Below are 16,338 nucleotides of genomic sequence, written 5' to 3'. Positions count from 1 at the left end.
TGGATAAGTTATCGGCTTAGTGATTTGAATTAAATGTAAAGAACGTTTCTTTAGATGCTTTGTATAGCTGAGCTTTTTGTAGGCACTGTCTCACTTGACAACTCCATTGCCATAAATTGAGATTTTTACAAGAGGAATGGGCTGTTTTTGACAGTTTAAGCAATAGAGGTGCATTAGCTTTCTGAGGGTTTTTTTTCCCTTTAACATGAAAAATCAGCTCCCCTTTTTATCATTGAAGAACTGTGCAGAGGAAGTTTGTGAAAAATACAAGACTTTAAAATGAGAGATTTCTAAATAATGACTTTAGTTACAGCAGTGATTTATTTGTGAGCTGGGGAAACCATAGAAATTCACCCTTCTAAACTTTCTATTTCTTGACTTTAAATGCTCAAGAACTTCCTAGCCAGAAAATTTATTGCTCCCCTAGATATTTTTTCTGTGGTTTCACATTATTATTTGCTAAATACATTGTGACACGCTGCCGTACCTCAGTCCGCAGCTTTGAGGCTTCTGTGTGTTTTTCCTCACCATTAGGAATTTCACAGATAAATCAGAGTTACAAAATCACATACTCCACTGCTTATATATTGCATGATGCATGTGGTTGGAAATGAAAGAAAATGATCAAGGGTAGAGAATTCATTAATTATGCTAACCCTTTAGTCTGCTGCTATAAAATTCTTTTAGAATCCCTGGACTGTGCTGAATGTTTTGATTAAAACTAACCTCCTTTTTGCTGTCAGCGTATTTGTCAAGTGTAAATACTAAAAAGACACATCGCCAATCAAAATAAAATGTGAAATATCTGGTTTGCTGTTTTGAGTCTTTTATTAAGACAGGTGTAGATGAAAAATAAGGAAAAAGGTACTCATACATAAATTGTCAGAAAATAATACATGTAACATAAATAGTACATATATACAATATGAATATTAAAGAAAAATGAATGATATTATTGACCAGAAAAAAAAGTGAACAGCTTATAATTATCCTGACACAGTGAAGAATTAAGGTGTAATGACTCGTAAAATGTTTGTCTTCTATTCATTTAATAAATAGGGACCTGTTTTTAATATATTCCCCCTAGATACCATGTTTAATTCTAGTGGGTTTCTGCATAGACAGGAGATCCCATCATTTATTAACAGGGACATCTGTGCTTAATAGATCAGTTTGATATTCAACGCCTTCACTGTCATATGGGTGTATCCTAGATTGTGAGTATGGCTAGAGGCAGTGATGAGTCTTTTCCATCTCTCCAGCATCTACGTTTCTACAGTTAATATCCTGTATCTGTTTAACGACTTTCACTGAGGCTTCTTGCACTTTTTGGTGGTGACTGATATAACTGCATAATGGGGCCATGTGGGTAAATGAAATCACTGCCATTGGAAGGAGCTGTTGTGGAGGTAGCTTACTCACCCCAAGAAGAAAAGGAGTGTCTGGCATCACTCTCCACCCTTCTACCTTACATGGACTTGGGAGCATTGTTGAAGTTTTCTGGATCCCAAAGACTCCTGCCTGAGCAAGAAACTGCAGAGAGGCCTTTGGAGTCTTTTGCAGAGTGAGGTGGCTGGCTGGTAGAGCATGAAAAAGAAGAGATAAGGCTTGAAGGAGAGGAGAGGGGTTCTTTGATGGGGCGGCCTCTAAAGAAATAGAACAAAAAAATTAAGATAGAAAGTAGATAGAAAATGTCAATACCAACAGTAAGATAGGATCACAGAAAAAGTTCTAGTTTGGATCCAGACTCCCATGTGTTTAGCTGTATTAAATCTCCACATTTTCTTGGTTTGCCTTTGGCTTCAGCTGCCATTGCAGGCGCACAAACCTGGCTACAACGCTGAATCTGGCCCATGATGAAACCATTGTGGTGGAACTGATGTGTATGTGTGTTAGGGTCTAGGCGCTTGACTGTGTACGAAACTTTGCATTGGTCATGTATTTCATCATGGCTCTCTGATTCCTTGGATACTGTGTCCAATACATTTGTGCCCACCCCTGAGGTTTTGTCTGTGGCTGTTTTGTGGCTCACATTGGTGCTTCTCCTCTAGGCAGCCTATAGGGACCAGGAGCAAGGATTTTACTTCCTGATTTTCTGGGAAGTAGGGCGAGATGCCACTTTTTAGTCCTGTCCCAGTAAACAAAAAGTTAATCCATTGCTAGGCATTCCTTTCTGTGAACATAATTGTCTTGCCACTATTTAACTTTCAGTTAATTAAAATGAAAATATGCCAGGGCAGTCCATGCTTTTTTCTCTTTATTTGTGATCAAAGTGATATACAGGATAAGTACAGCACTAATGGAGATAAACTCAGGCTACAAAATTAACTCATATTTATTTAATATTATATAACTGCAATTGTCAGGGAGCTTGTACGCTTTCAGGAATATTTTAATGACTATTGATTTGATTACTTGTTCCATTATTGATTGCTCTAAGACAGGGGTAGGCAACCTATGGCACATGTGCCGAAGGTGGCATGTGAGCTGATTTTCAGTGGCACTCACACTGCCTGGCTCCTGGTCCCTGCTCTGAGGGGCTCTGCATTTTAATTTAATTTTGAATGAAGCTTCTTAAGCATTTTTAAAACCTTATTTACTTTACATACAACAATAGTTTAGTTATATATTATAGACTTACAGAAAAAGACGGTCTAAAAACATTAAAATGTATGATGGGCATGCGAAACCTTAAATCAGAGTGAATAAATGAAGACTCAGCACACCACTTCTGAAAGGTTGCCGACCCCTGCTCTAAGAAGAGAAGCATTTGTTTTTTAAAAATTTTTATAAGAGTTAATAGAAACTCCCCAGTTTTGAACCATTCTACACTGGCTTCCTTTCCTAACACCTGAGATGGGAATATAGGAGTGAGCTGGGGGAGGAAAGGAGTGTGCCCCAAATGTACTGCACTTCAGCTATTTTGTACAGGCTGTTACAAGATGGATGATCTAAGTGGCTCCATGGACGTGACATGTCCCTAGTCTGTGTCCAAATTAGTGTGGTACAAAGGTGGATTAAGCCTTATCCAAAGTCTATTGAAGTTTTCCAATTGATTTCAGTGGGCTCTGGATCAGGCTCATGGAGGGCAGGAAGGGAAAGGAGTAAGGAAGTATCTGATCCATGAAGTCTGGAAGACCAGTATGAATGGATGTAGCCCATGTGCAATGTATTCCTCAGTGCTATTTCTTATGCAGAGATCTTTGTTTTTAAGTATCTTGTTTTCACTTGTACATGTCTTATCAAAACTGCTTTTATAATTAGGAATTGTTTTTAGTTAAAGGCCCAATATATTTAGTATGTTTTACCTTTAAAATGTTATGTCAATTCCATACCACAACATACTGTTTTTCTTTGCATGTATATGTCTATTTTTTGCATTTATATTTTTATTTTCAAATGAAGATATTGGGGAAAAATCATACTGGGACATGATGTAGGGACAACTCCCTGGAAATTTGTCTTATCGATGGACATTTCTGAATCCACTGGAGGTCAGATTCTTTGTTAGGGATCAGAGCATTAACACTTTACAATTATAGTAGTAATTTGCCATAATTAGAAAGCATGTGTGTTATAAAACATCAAGAGTGTTAGCCTCTAAGTATCATAGTTTTCTGTAATGCCACTTTACAAGCACTATTCCAGGAAGGCAAATAGCTATCATTCTGTGCACTTGTTAAATACAACAGATAAAAGTGAAAATGGGTAGTGCAGAGAACAGCAGCTTTCCGTGTTATGTGAGGAAATATATGGAATCCTTTTTACATGAAAGCCATGGAAAGAAATATACTTGTGCTCATTGGAGATCAGGCACAGCCACATTAAATTCTGCTGCAAGTCATGCATCCAATGCAAACTCATTGCAATCAATGGAGTAGCATGGAAGCAACAGAAGAATTTGGTCAGTAGAGTTTGTAATATCACAGGACCCATGGGAAGGAGACTCTGGAAAAATTCCACCACGATTTCAACAGCTTCCACCCCACCATCAACCTCAGCCTGGACCAATCTACACGGGAGGTCCACTTTCTTGACACCACAGTGCAAATAAGTGATGGTCACATTAATACCACCCTATATCGAAAACCTACCGACCGCTATGCCTACCTTCATGCCTCCAGCTTCCATTCTGGGCACATCACACGATCCATTGTCTACAGCCAAGCACTGAGGTACAACCGCATCTGCTCTAACCCCTCAGACAGAGACCAACACCTACAAAATCTCCACCAAGCATTCTCAAAACTACAATACCCACACGAGGAAATAAGGAAACAGATCAACAGAGCCAGACGTGTACCCAGAAGCCTCCTACTGCAAGACAAACCCAAGAAAGAAACCAACAGGACTCCACTGGCCATCACATACAGCCCCCAGCTAAAACCCCTCCAACGCATCATCAAGGATCTACAACCCATCCTGGACAATGATCCCACACTTTCACAGGCCTTGGGTGGCAGGTCAGTCCTTGCCCACAGACAACCTGCCAGCCTGAAACATATTCTCACCAGTAACTGCACACCGCACCATAATAACTCTAGCTCAGGAACCAATCCATGCAACAAACCTCAATGCCAACTCTGCCCACATATCTACACCAGCGACACCATCACAGGACCTAACCAGATCAGCCACACCATCACTGGTTCATTCACCTGCACATCCACCAATGTAATATATGCCATCATATGCCAGCAATGCCCCTCTGCTATGTACATCGGCCAAACTGGACAGTCTCTACGGAAAAGGATAAATGGACACAAATCAGACATTAGGAATGGCAATATACAAAAACCTGTAGGAGAGCACTTCAACCTCTCTGGCCACACTATAGCAGACCTTAAGGTGGCCATCCTGCAGCGAAAAAACTTCAGGACCAGACTTCAAAGAGAAACTGCTGAGCTTCAGTTCATCTGCAAATTTGACACCATCAGCTCAGGATTGAACAAAGACTGTGAATGGCTTGCCAATTACAGAACCAGTTTCTCCTCTCTTGGTTTTCACACTTCAACTGCTAGAACAGGGCCTCATCCTCCCTGATTGAACTGACCTCGTTATCTCTAGCTTGCTTGCTAACATATATATACCTGCCCCTGGAAATTTCCATTACATGCATCTGAGGAAGTGGGTATTCACCCACGAAAGCTCATGCTCCAAAACGTCTGTTAGTCTATAAGGTGCCACAGGATTCTTTGCTGCTAATATCACAGGAATTCACCTAAATTATTTTTATGTTAATCTTCATACTAGTGTAGCCAGAAATATTGTACAAAATGACTAGTCAGATATTAGTAGTGTATTGCTTGTTTGGACAAGTGTTGTAGGTAATATTGCTGAGCAGTTGCTGATAGGCCTCAGATACTATGATCTGTTTTATTATAAAGGACAAATGTGGGCCAGGGAGACAGTAAAATTATCACCTTGTCCTTTGCGAAATACTAAGGAATATTTAGCTGAACCATTGCGGTGATACCCTGGCCTTAGAAGAGTCAATGGGTAAACTCCCATTGTCTTAGATAGGGCCAAGATTTTGCTTAGATAACCACTGGAGCTAGGTAAGAAAGGGACCTCAGCTCAATGTCAAAAGAAAGGATGATGATTTTTAAAGAAATCATAAAATGACAAAAAAAATTACTAAAAACAAATCAGTTTGTCACAAATTAAAAACTTGGTCTCATATGTCTTTCTGCAGTAACATATTTTCTCACCTGCAAACTGAATTAAAACGACAGACACATAATATATTAATGTGTATTTTTGGAGGAAGGTGCTATTTTTTCTAGAGTACCATATGGGCCACTATGTCTGATAGGTACAGATTGACTAGTGTGGTAAATACATAGAAATTAGAGGTGGAATGATGAAGCATGGAGCAAAAAACCAAATTTGGGTCTTATTTAGAGACAGCAAGGTCAGAACAGAAGCTTACATGCTGAGCTACCTACCAGATATCCTGCTTGCTGATGGTCACTAACTGACACACATCCTTGTCTTTAGAAGTTTATTCTGATAAACACAAAGCTTCCACTGGAGGGAGCAGGAAGAGAAACAAATACCAAGTCTAATCAAAATGATTTTCTAGAGGAGTGCTTTAGTTATCTTGCAATCATATACATAGTGTAAAATGCCCAACTCTTCCATGTCTATATTTAACAAAACACGAAGGCTAATTTCAAAGCTGAAAGAGATGGCAGAGTTCATATGTCAAATTAGATTGAATTCCAGATTCAAGAGGCTGCCATGACAAGGACATGAACTGATCTCCAGTATGACACCTAAATTATGGTACCAGCTGGGATCAGCAGTTCATCTCCAGCAGATATAAGCGATCAAATGGCAATAGCATACCTTTCTTAATAATTAATCAAATATAAGGTTCTGAACGGGATATGACAAGTTCTGTTTGGAAAAGTCCTATGGAATGTGATGGAATGAAACCAGTAAGCTTCTAAAGAAATTTAAAAGGGCTAGTGTCTGATCCTGCTCTCATTAAAGTCACTGGCAAAAACTCTACTACACTTTTAGAATTTACTCTAAAAGCCGATATAATTTCATAAGGCATTATATCCTACATGTAGATCTTTTGAAGCCTCTGGTATAATTTGGTAGCAAGGATATAATTGATTAAATTTTATAGAGTGGTTAAAAAAATAAGGAAAGGTTATCACACTTTTAAAAATTAAATTCTACAGGGCTTTTTCATTTGGGATAAAATGACCTAGGATTAATTTAATTGGCCACTGCACTTACAAATAAATCAGTCTAGATGAAAACAAACTACTTAATACTTAAACAGCAATTTGCCCAAATATTAACTAATTAGTCCTTGCATACATGTAAAATGAGCAAAGACAGTATCAACAGTATTCTTATTGGAATAAAAGTAAATTTTTCTGAAGATTTTGAAAAAATTGGAAATATTTTTCATTTCTATATTAAATTGTTGGCAAAAATAAAAGGCATTTTTCTTGCAGGTGGAAAACCTAATTTTCAAATATGCAGACTTACAAATTGAAAAGAAATGGTTTTACAAGTTTCTCTTTACAAGGAATGAAACTGGTGTTACAGAAACCAACATATTCATGTCACGGAAGTGTTTTCTTTAGTCAGACAAATAAGGTATGATCAAAAATTTCTTTCACAGGAGTGGCTTTTAGTACAGCAGTTGAATAGAGTATACTAATACAGTACATAGTGACAACTGATTATGTACATTTAACTCCAGAATGAATGAATATTTTTAAGGAAGAAAACTATCATGGGCTGCAGCTAGACAGAAGTGCAGGCTATGCTCCTTGACTCAGTCCATCCTAAATTCTTTACTGTTTCTACCTCTTCCAAAGGACGGGCTAAAATAAGAGCATGTATGGTATCAATGGGTTCCAGTACAAGAAGGAACCAGCGGGTGATGACCTCAGCTTCAGTTGTTGCTTTTGTAGAGAGAGAGAAAGGGTAAACCCAAACAGATGCTGTAGAATCATAGAATGATAGGGTTAGAAGGGACCTCAGGAGATCATCTAGTCCAGCCTCCTGCTCAAAGCAGGACCAATCCCCAACTAAATCATCCCAGCCAGGGCTTTGTCAAGCCTGACCTTAAAAGCCTCTGATTTGTGAGACATCAGTGTGAGACATCATTGCTTACATTGTTTTGAACATTTGAACAAGAGATTCCTCTACCTGCTAATACCACCTTCTGTGCTCTGAAAGGTCCCAATAACCAAGAGAGGTACAGGCTGAATTGCAGTTTTTTAGGACTGGTCCAACATGACTGTGTTTGTGTGACACTGAGCCAGTGTGGGTTAAACAACCAGCAGGCGAAGTGACGTAAAGTCAACATTTAAGAGAATTATTAGAAAACTATTAGAGAAGTATTGAAATGGTAAAGAGGGGCCATTTCTTGTGGATAGTTATCAAAGCCGTGTTAAAGCAAACAAAATGCTTTGAAATGTAAACCTGTATTGTTAGAAAATTAGAAGAAAATACTAATTGTATTTGTCTGTGTTTACCTATATCTTGCTATAAGTTAACAGTGTAGTTTGTGGATGATCAACTTCTGTTCCTGTCTGTTACTATATGCTATTGATTCAGAGATCAAAAGGGAATATTAACATTTAGATGAAACTTGTAATATAATAATATTGTCTTTATTTCTCTTTGAAATTTGCAGTAAACTATGAACTGTTTGAATGGTTAATTACCGTATGCTAATAAATGCAGCTAGTGACTGGTGTGTGCCTAGGAAATAGAGATTTAGCTTCAAACAACAAGGTGTATTACCTATTCTTCATCCAAGGAATGCTTGCTGTGACAAGAAGCTTCTCTGTGTGCTAGAGAACTATAAAAGAACTCTAGGGTCTGATCCTTTTCACCTCAGAACTGATTAAACTTTATCAGGGGAAGTTTAAGTCACAAGACTGAGGTCTCCAGCTCCATTCTGGATTATCCCTGCAATTTCTCATGGAAGAATGTAATCAAACTCTGCACATGGACTGCTTATTGGACTATAACATATGGAATTGAATCTCGAAAGACTTTTTACAAAATCAGCTGCTCACCACCTCTGCTATGAAACTGACCTAAGAATTTAATTAATATCTGTATATATCAGGGGTAGGCAATGCATAGCATGAGTGCCGAAGGCGACACGTGAGCTGATTTTCAATGGCACTCACACTGCCCAGGCCCTAGCCCCCGCTCTGAGGGGCTCTGCATTTTAATTTAATTTTGAATAAAGCTTCTTAAGCATTTTAAAAACCTTATTTACTTTACATACAACAATAGTTTAGTTATATATTATAGACTGATAGAAAGAGACCTTCTAAAAACATTAAAATGTATTACTGGCACGCAAAACCTTAAATCAGAGTGAATAAATGAAGACTCAGCACACCGCTTCTGAAAGGTTGCCTACCCCTGGTATATATAATGATTTTTTTAAACCATAATAACTCTTTATTTTCTTTCAAGTAAATCTTAGATTAGTTAATAAGAATTGGCTGTAAGCATGTATTTGAATAAAATCTGAAGTATTCATCGACCTGTTGGGTTAATGTGTCTGATCTCTTGGGATTGGTAGAACTTTATATATGGTGAATAAGATTTTAAGTAATCCTCACCATATTTGACTGGGCTGTTTAGGTGGGAGCCAAAAGTTGCATTGCTTAAGGGAAACTGTATTTTTGGGCTTTGTGGTAACCAGTAAAGTATTACAGAAGCTATTTTGTGACTGACATGTTGAATCAAATTATAAGAATAAACCACCAGTTTGGGGGATCGTTTGTCCCATTCTTTGCAGTTTGCCCTGATTAAGCATTATCAGTGTGGCCCCTCTCCAGCGACCATGGTACAGTCTCATTATATTCTAGAGTTCAACTGAGCATTTCCCAAAGGCCTGAGATTATATTTATCATTCAATGTTTTGCTTCCCCATCATCTCCAGGGAGTGCAAACCACGTCCAAAGAGCACAGTTCTGCCTTGCTGACCTGCTTCCTATCCTTCCCTGCATGAATGGTGTAACTAAAGTGTACAAGGATGCTCATGTAAAAGTAGACAATTTTGCCTAATGGCCAAAACTGTCCTCTAAATTCTAATAAAATGTTCCAGTAAAAAATCTTAAGATATGAGAAATATTTGCAATTACTAATACTACTGGTGCATGTGCTGATTTTATGAGCACAGTGAAGACTTAGTTCTACCTTTGCATCTGTGCACATGGATCTGAAGGCCATATTTGGCCCATAATGTAAGAAAACAAACTATTAGGGTTTGAGATGTTTTCCTCACATTCGGATTTTTTTACAAACAATACTAATTAAATGAGAAACTCTTGCTATATTGCTACTCTCATTATTTAATGAGAGAAGCACTACACATTATACTATAGTCACATTTCACTGTAAATGAACTATAGCAGGCCATTTAATTCCTGGTGTGATTATTTTAGAGTTACTCCAAGGATGAGTTAGTCCATCATATATTACCTATATATACTAAGAAGTCAGCAAGTCAGATCCTCAGCTGGTGTCAATCAGCTTCATTGTCTTCAACTTAAGATGTTGAAGATTTACCAGGATCTGGGCCAATAAATTGAGTTTTAATTTTATAGGTCCTAGGAATCATTGCTGAAGTCAGTGCTTCAGGACCTAAGCAGCACAGTCTCTATGTACAAATTAGAAGTTGTGTATTATTAATCTACAGTGTAACTTTTAGCATCCTTCTGTTCAAGTACTACTTAATTGCTTTTACAATATGCAAACTAGCAGATGTTAGCTTTGCACCTAATTGGCTTTTGGCAGGAAAAAGAAACTAGGTTTACTTCTTGGCCCAATTCTGCATCCATTGAAATCAAAGGAAATATGGCACTGATGTCAGGATTGGACCCCAGATCTGGCCCACAAAATTTACTATTATTTTATTATCGTACCCTGACCAATGTTTCTTTCATCTGTGTCCATTGGGAGGGAATGAGGGTATCTATTTGAGACAACAACTATCAGTTTTAATAAGGCTGTTAACAGCAAAGCTCATCCCTAAACCCTATTTTTTTAAACAAGTTAAATATGCAGTTGGGTACACAGTGACCATTGCTGCATATTCAGATTGGGTAACTGTATGTTCATGTAGCTTATTCTGGTCATTTGTGTGCACAAAGCAGGTGTGCAGTTGTGCACCTAGGCTGAAAGTCACCCATTTGTAGAAGACCATCACAAAACCTAAGCAACAATTAGAGCTTAAAAGCAATTTAAGAATTTCATAGGCCTGTGCTGGCCTTTGGTGCAGAGGTGAATTTCACCTCCTTATTTATTTACTTACCAAGCCCTGAAAGACCAGAAGATTTTTTTTGAAAAAAAGTTAAAATGAGAACTATAAATAAATGTAAGCAACCCCCTCCACTGCTGCAGATAATGATGTTCCAACATTCAAAGGCCACAACAGCAGCTGGGGCCTGAGATTCCTCTCACTTATGACAGCTTAACACAAGTGTAACTTCAGTGACTTCAGGTTAACTCTATTGTAATTGGGAGGAGAATCGGGCCTCTGGCATTCATACAAATCTTCATATTTTCAAGTGTTGAACAAACAGTAGCTCGGTCAAACTCACTGCACCTGTTTGAGATAAGGTAATGCTATTTTCCACAATATGCACAAGAAAAGGGGAACACAAATCCAGAGATGCCCAGAGCCACAGAGGGAGAAAGAGCCAAGATAAGATATTAGGAGTTTCCACATGCCAGTCTCATTCTGTCTGTTCTACCAGCTGCTGAGACCATACATTCTCTGTTTTAGGTGTTAGTGGTATCATTAGCTGTTGCAGAAGAAATGTAAAAGACTGAACTCAGGACTTGGCAGGTAAAGAAAAATCTTTTCTGTTCATCTTTCATTTAACTATACCACACTCCATTACTCCCTGATGCAAGCTGTCATAAACAGATAGATAAGGGTTAATGTCTCTTTCACCTGGAAAGGAGTAACCTGAAACACCTGACCAGAGGACCAATCAGGAAACAAGACTTTTTCAAATCTGGGTGGAGGGAAGTTTTGGGTGTGAGTTCTTTGTTCTTTGTCTTGGGTCTGACCCTCTCAGCTCTGAGAGTGATTTTTCTATCTCCAGCTTCCTAATCTTCTGTTTCCAAGTTGTGAGTACAAAGATCATAAAACAATAGGGGTTATTGTTTTTTTTCTTTTGTATTTACATGTGTGTAGTTGCTGGAGTGTTTTGAATTGTGTTCTTTTGAATAAGGCTGTTTATTCATATTTCTTTTAAGCAATTGACCCTGTATTTGTCACCTTAATACCATTGTTATGTATTTTTCTTTCTTTTTACAATAAGCTTTCTTTTTAAGACCTGTTGGAGTTTTTCTTTAGTGGGGAACTCCAGGGAATTGAGTCTGTAGCTCACCAGGGAATTGGTGGGAGGAAGAAGTCAGGGGGAAATCTGTGTGTGTTAGATTTACTAGCCTGACTTTGCATTCCCTCTGGGTGAAGGAGGGGGGTGGGGGGGACCTTGGCTCTCTCTCTCGGTACTTGTGTTTCCAGGACTGGAAATAGGGAGGGTAGAGTCCCTCTGTTTAGATTCACGGAGCTTGCTTCTGTGTATCTCTCCAGGAACACCTAGAGGGAGGAAGGGAAATGGTTTATTCCCCTTTGTTGTGAGACTCAAGGAATTTGGGTCTTGGGGTCCCCAGGGAAGGTTTTTGTGGGGACCAGAGTGCCCCAAAACACTCTAATTTTTTGGGTGGTGGCAGCTTTACCAGGTCCAAGCTGGTAACTAAGCTTGGAGGTTTTCATGCTAACACCCATATTTTGGATGCTAAGGTCCAAATCTGGGAATATGTTATGACATGGTGGCAGCCGTTGTGGGAAAGATAGAATCCAGAAGCCAATAGGAATATTATATTTTTCTTTTCTCTGCTAGGGGCTTTTAAGCAGAGAGAAACAGTTTGGTTTCAAAAGGAACCAGAGAGAATTTTTTTTCTCTGCTCTCTCTGGCAGTTGTGGCTTGCATATTAAGTAAGGAACCATTAAGGAACTATTAAGGGTCTTTTTTGACAATAGCACTCCCATTGAGAGTCAGTATCCAGCAATTACACATGCAAATATAGTGGTTTTTCTAGTTTACTTTACATTTCAAAGATTAGCTAGGCCAAGTCTACACTACAGCATAAAATCAAAATTATTAAAACCGGTTTTATAAAACTGGTTTTATAAAATCGATTTTACGCGTCCACACTAGGGCACATTAATTCGGTGGTGTGCGTCCATGGTCCTAGGCTACCATCGATTTCCGGAGCGGTGCACTCTGGGTAGCTCAGTAAAAGAATGAGACCAATAACTTCGATTTCCGTCCACACTAACCCTAAATCTATATAGTAATATCGATTTTAGGGTTACTCCTCTCATTGGGAAGGAGTACAGAAATCGATTTTAAGAGCCCTTAAAATCGATTTAAAGTGCCTTGTAGTGTGGACGGGTACAGCGTTAAATCTATTTAACGCTGTTTAAATCTATTTAACGCTGTAGTGTGGACCAGGCCCTAGAGGAAGAAAGGGAAAAAGGCATTGCTAGGCAGACCCCAGGAGGCAACAGAGAAGCTGCAGTTCAGACAATAAACACCAGAGGGCGCCTCAGCACAAGAAAGCAGAAAACATGAGTTCCAAGGAAAGCCTAAGGCAGGAGCGAGCACGGCAACAAGCCATAGACAAAGAAAATGAACATAAGAGATGGATAGAACGAATTAATGCAGAACTAGCCAAGGAAGAGGCAGCCCACAAAAGAAAACAACAAGAAGAAGAGGCAGCTCACAGAAGGAAACAAGAAGAAGAAGAGGCAGCTCACAGAAGGAAACAAGAAGAAGATGCAGCCCACAGAAGACAGATAGAACTCCAGAGGGAGGCCTACTGCCAGACCCTGGAATTAGAAAAGGCTAAGCAACATGCTCCAGCCAATCCTAAAAACCTTTCGCCAATTATGGTTCCACATCCCAAGAAATTTCCCACCTACAAGGCAGGTGATGACACTGAGGCCTTCTTAGAAAATTTTGAAAGGGCCTGTCTTGGGTACAGCATCCCTGAAGACCAGTACATGGTAGAATTGAGGCCACAGCTCAGTGGACCTTTAGCAGAGGTGGCAGCTGAAATGCCTAAGGAGAAAATGAACGATTATAAACTTTTTCAAACCAAGGCCAGATACAGAATGGGGATAACCCCAGATCATGCCCGTCGGCGTTTCAGAACCCAAAAGTGGAAACCAGATGTGTCATTTCCCAAACACGCCTACTACATTGGGAAAAATTATGAGGCCTGGATATCAGGAAACAATGTTAAATCCATAGACGAACTGCACCTCCTCATACAAATGGAGCAGTTCTTGGATGGTGTTCCTGAGGACATAACACGGTACATACAAGATGGAAAACCCAAAAATCTCACTGAGGTGGGGGAGATTGGAGCCAGATGGATGGAAGTGGCAGAAAGCAAGAAAGCTACTGCCAAGGGGAATGAATACCCCAGAGGGCACACCAACCATAAACCCTACAACCAAGGACAACCAAAGACCCCACCTACAACCCAATAAAAGCCACAGACACACTATTCTTCCACCGCACCAATCTCCAGTAACCCACCTCGATCCAGTGACCAGTCAGATGGAAGATGCTTCAAGTGTAATGAACTGGGACATATCAAGGACAACTGCCCAAAGACTGCCAACCGAGTGCAGTTCATTACACCACCATCACACCAAAGATCCCCAGGCCCAGATGCCTCTCAGATACCCTTGGAGCGAAGGGAAAATTTGAGAGTGGGTGGAAAGAAGGTTACTGCGTGGAGAGACACAGGGGCACAAGTGTCAGCTATCCACCAATCCTTCGTAGACTCCAAATTCATCAACCCAAAGGCCCAAGTGACAATTTACCCCTTCATGTCACAAGCTGTAGACTTGCCTACAGCTGAATTGCCTGTCCAGTACAAAGGCTGGTCAGGAATGTGGACTTTTGCAGTTTATGACAACTATCCCATCCCCATGCTACTGGGGGAAGACTTGGCCAACCAGGTGAAGCGGGCCAAGAGAGTGGGAATGGTTACACGCAGCCAAACCAGACAAGCTTCCAGACCCATTCCTGTTCCTGAGCCGTCCACAGGTGCCCTGTCTGTGTTACCAGAGACCCAGACAGAGATAGTGGACCCAGATTCCATGCCAACCACTGAAACAGCCACAGCACCTCCAGTCCCAGGCCCGGAACTGGAAAAGCAACCAGCACCAGCAATTGCAACCACATCTTCAAACTCAACGCCAGAGGGCGCCAGCGAGCCAGAACTGGCAGAAGCAACAAACAGCCATACCCAAAAGGCTCAGCCAGAGCCTGAAATACCCTCAGGTGCACCAGCGGAGAGCGGTTCACCAGCAACGGAAACAACCTCATCACCTACATCGCTTCCAGAGGGACCAAGCCCAAGTCCACAGTCTGAGGAAGAACTGGTGACCCTAGCCTCAAGGAAACAGTTCCAGACTGAGCAGGAAGCAGATGACAGCCTGTAGAAAGCTTGGGCGGCTGCATGGAGCACCCCACCGCCTCTGAGCTCTTCTAATCGATCCCGGTTTGTTATAGACCAAGGACTTTTATACACAGAGATTCTTTCTGGTCGACACCGGGAAGAATGGCAGCCACAAAAACAGTTGGTGGTTCCAACTAAGTACCGGGGGAAGCTCTTAAACTTAGCCCATGATTATCCCAGTGGCCATGCTGGGGTGAATAGAACCAAGGACCGGTTGGGGAAGTCCTTCCACTGGGAGGGGATGGGCAAGGACATTGCCAAGTATGTCCGGTCTTGTGAGGTATGCCAAAGAGTGGGAAAACCCCAAGACCAGGTCAAGGCCCCTCTCCAGCCACTCTCCATAATTGAGGTCCCATTTCAGCGAGTAGCTGTAGATATTCTGGGTCCTTTCCCAAAAAAGACGCCCAGAGGAAAGCAGTATGTACTGAGTTTCGTGGACTTTGCTACCTGATGGCCGGAAGCAGTAGCTCTAGGCAACGCCAGGGCTAACACTGTGTGCCTGGCCCTAACAAACATTTTTGCCAGGGTAGGTTGGCCCTCCAACATCCTTACAGATTCAGGGACCATGAAATAACTGTGGGAAACTCATGGGGTGAACCACTTGGTTGCCACCCCGTACCACCATCAAACCAATGGCCTGATGGAAAGGTTTAATGGAACTTTGGGGGCCATGATACGTAAATTGGTCAACGAACACTCCAATAATTGGGACCTAGTGTTGCAGCAGTTGCTGTTTGCCTACAGGGCTGTACCACATCCCAGTTTAGGGTTTTCACCGTTTGAACTTGTGTATGGTCATGAGGTTAAGGGGCCATTACAGCTGGTGAAGCAGCAATGGGAGGGGTTTACGCCTTCTCCAGAAACTAACATTCTGGACTTTGTAAGCAACCTACAAAGCACCCTCCGACACTCTTTAGCCCTTGCTAAAGAAAACCTAAAGGATGCTCAGGAAGAGCAAAAGGCCTGGTATGACAAACATACCAGAGAACGTTCCTTCAAGGTAGGAGACCAGGTTATGGTCTTGAAGGCGCAACAGGCCCATAAGATGGAAGCATCATGGGAAGGGCCATTCACGGTCCAAGAGCGCCTGGGAACTGTGAACTACCTCATAGCATTTCCCAATTCCTCACTAAAGCCTAGAATGTACCATGTTAATTCTCTCAAGCCTTTCTATTCCAGAGACTTACAGGTTTGTCAGTTTACAGTCCAGGGAGATGATGCTGAGTGGCCTGACGGTGTCTACTACGACGGGAAGAAAGACGGTGGCTTGGAAGAGGTGAA

This window comes from Gopherus flavomarginatus, chromosome 2, assembly GCF_025201925.1.
Source record: "Gopherus flavomarginatus isolate rGopFla2 chromosome 2, rGopFla2.mat.asm, whole genome shotgun sequence".
Taxonomy (NCBI): domain Eukaryota; kingdom Metazoa; phylum Chordata; order Testudines; family Testudinidae; genus Gopherus; species Gopherus flavomarginatus.
The sequence above is the reverse complement of the archived record's forward strand: the minus strand, read 5'-3'. Positions refer to the sequence as shown.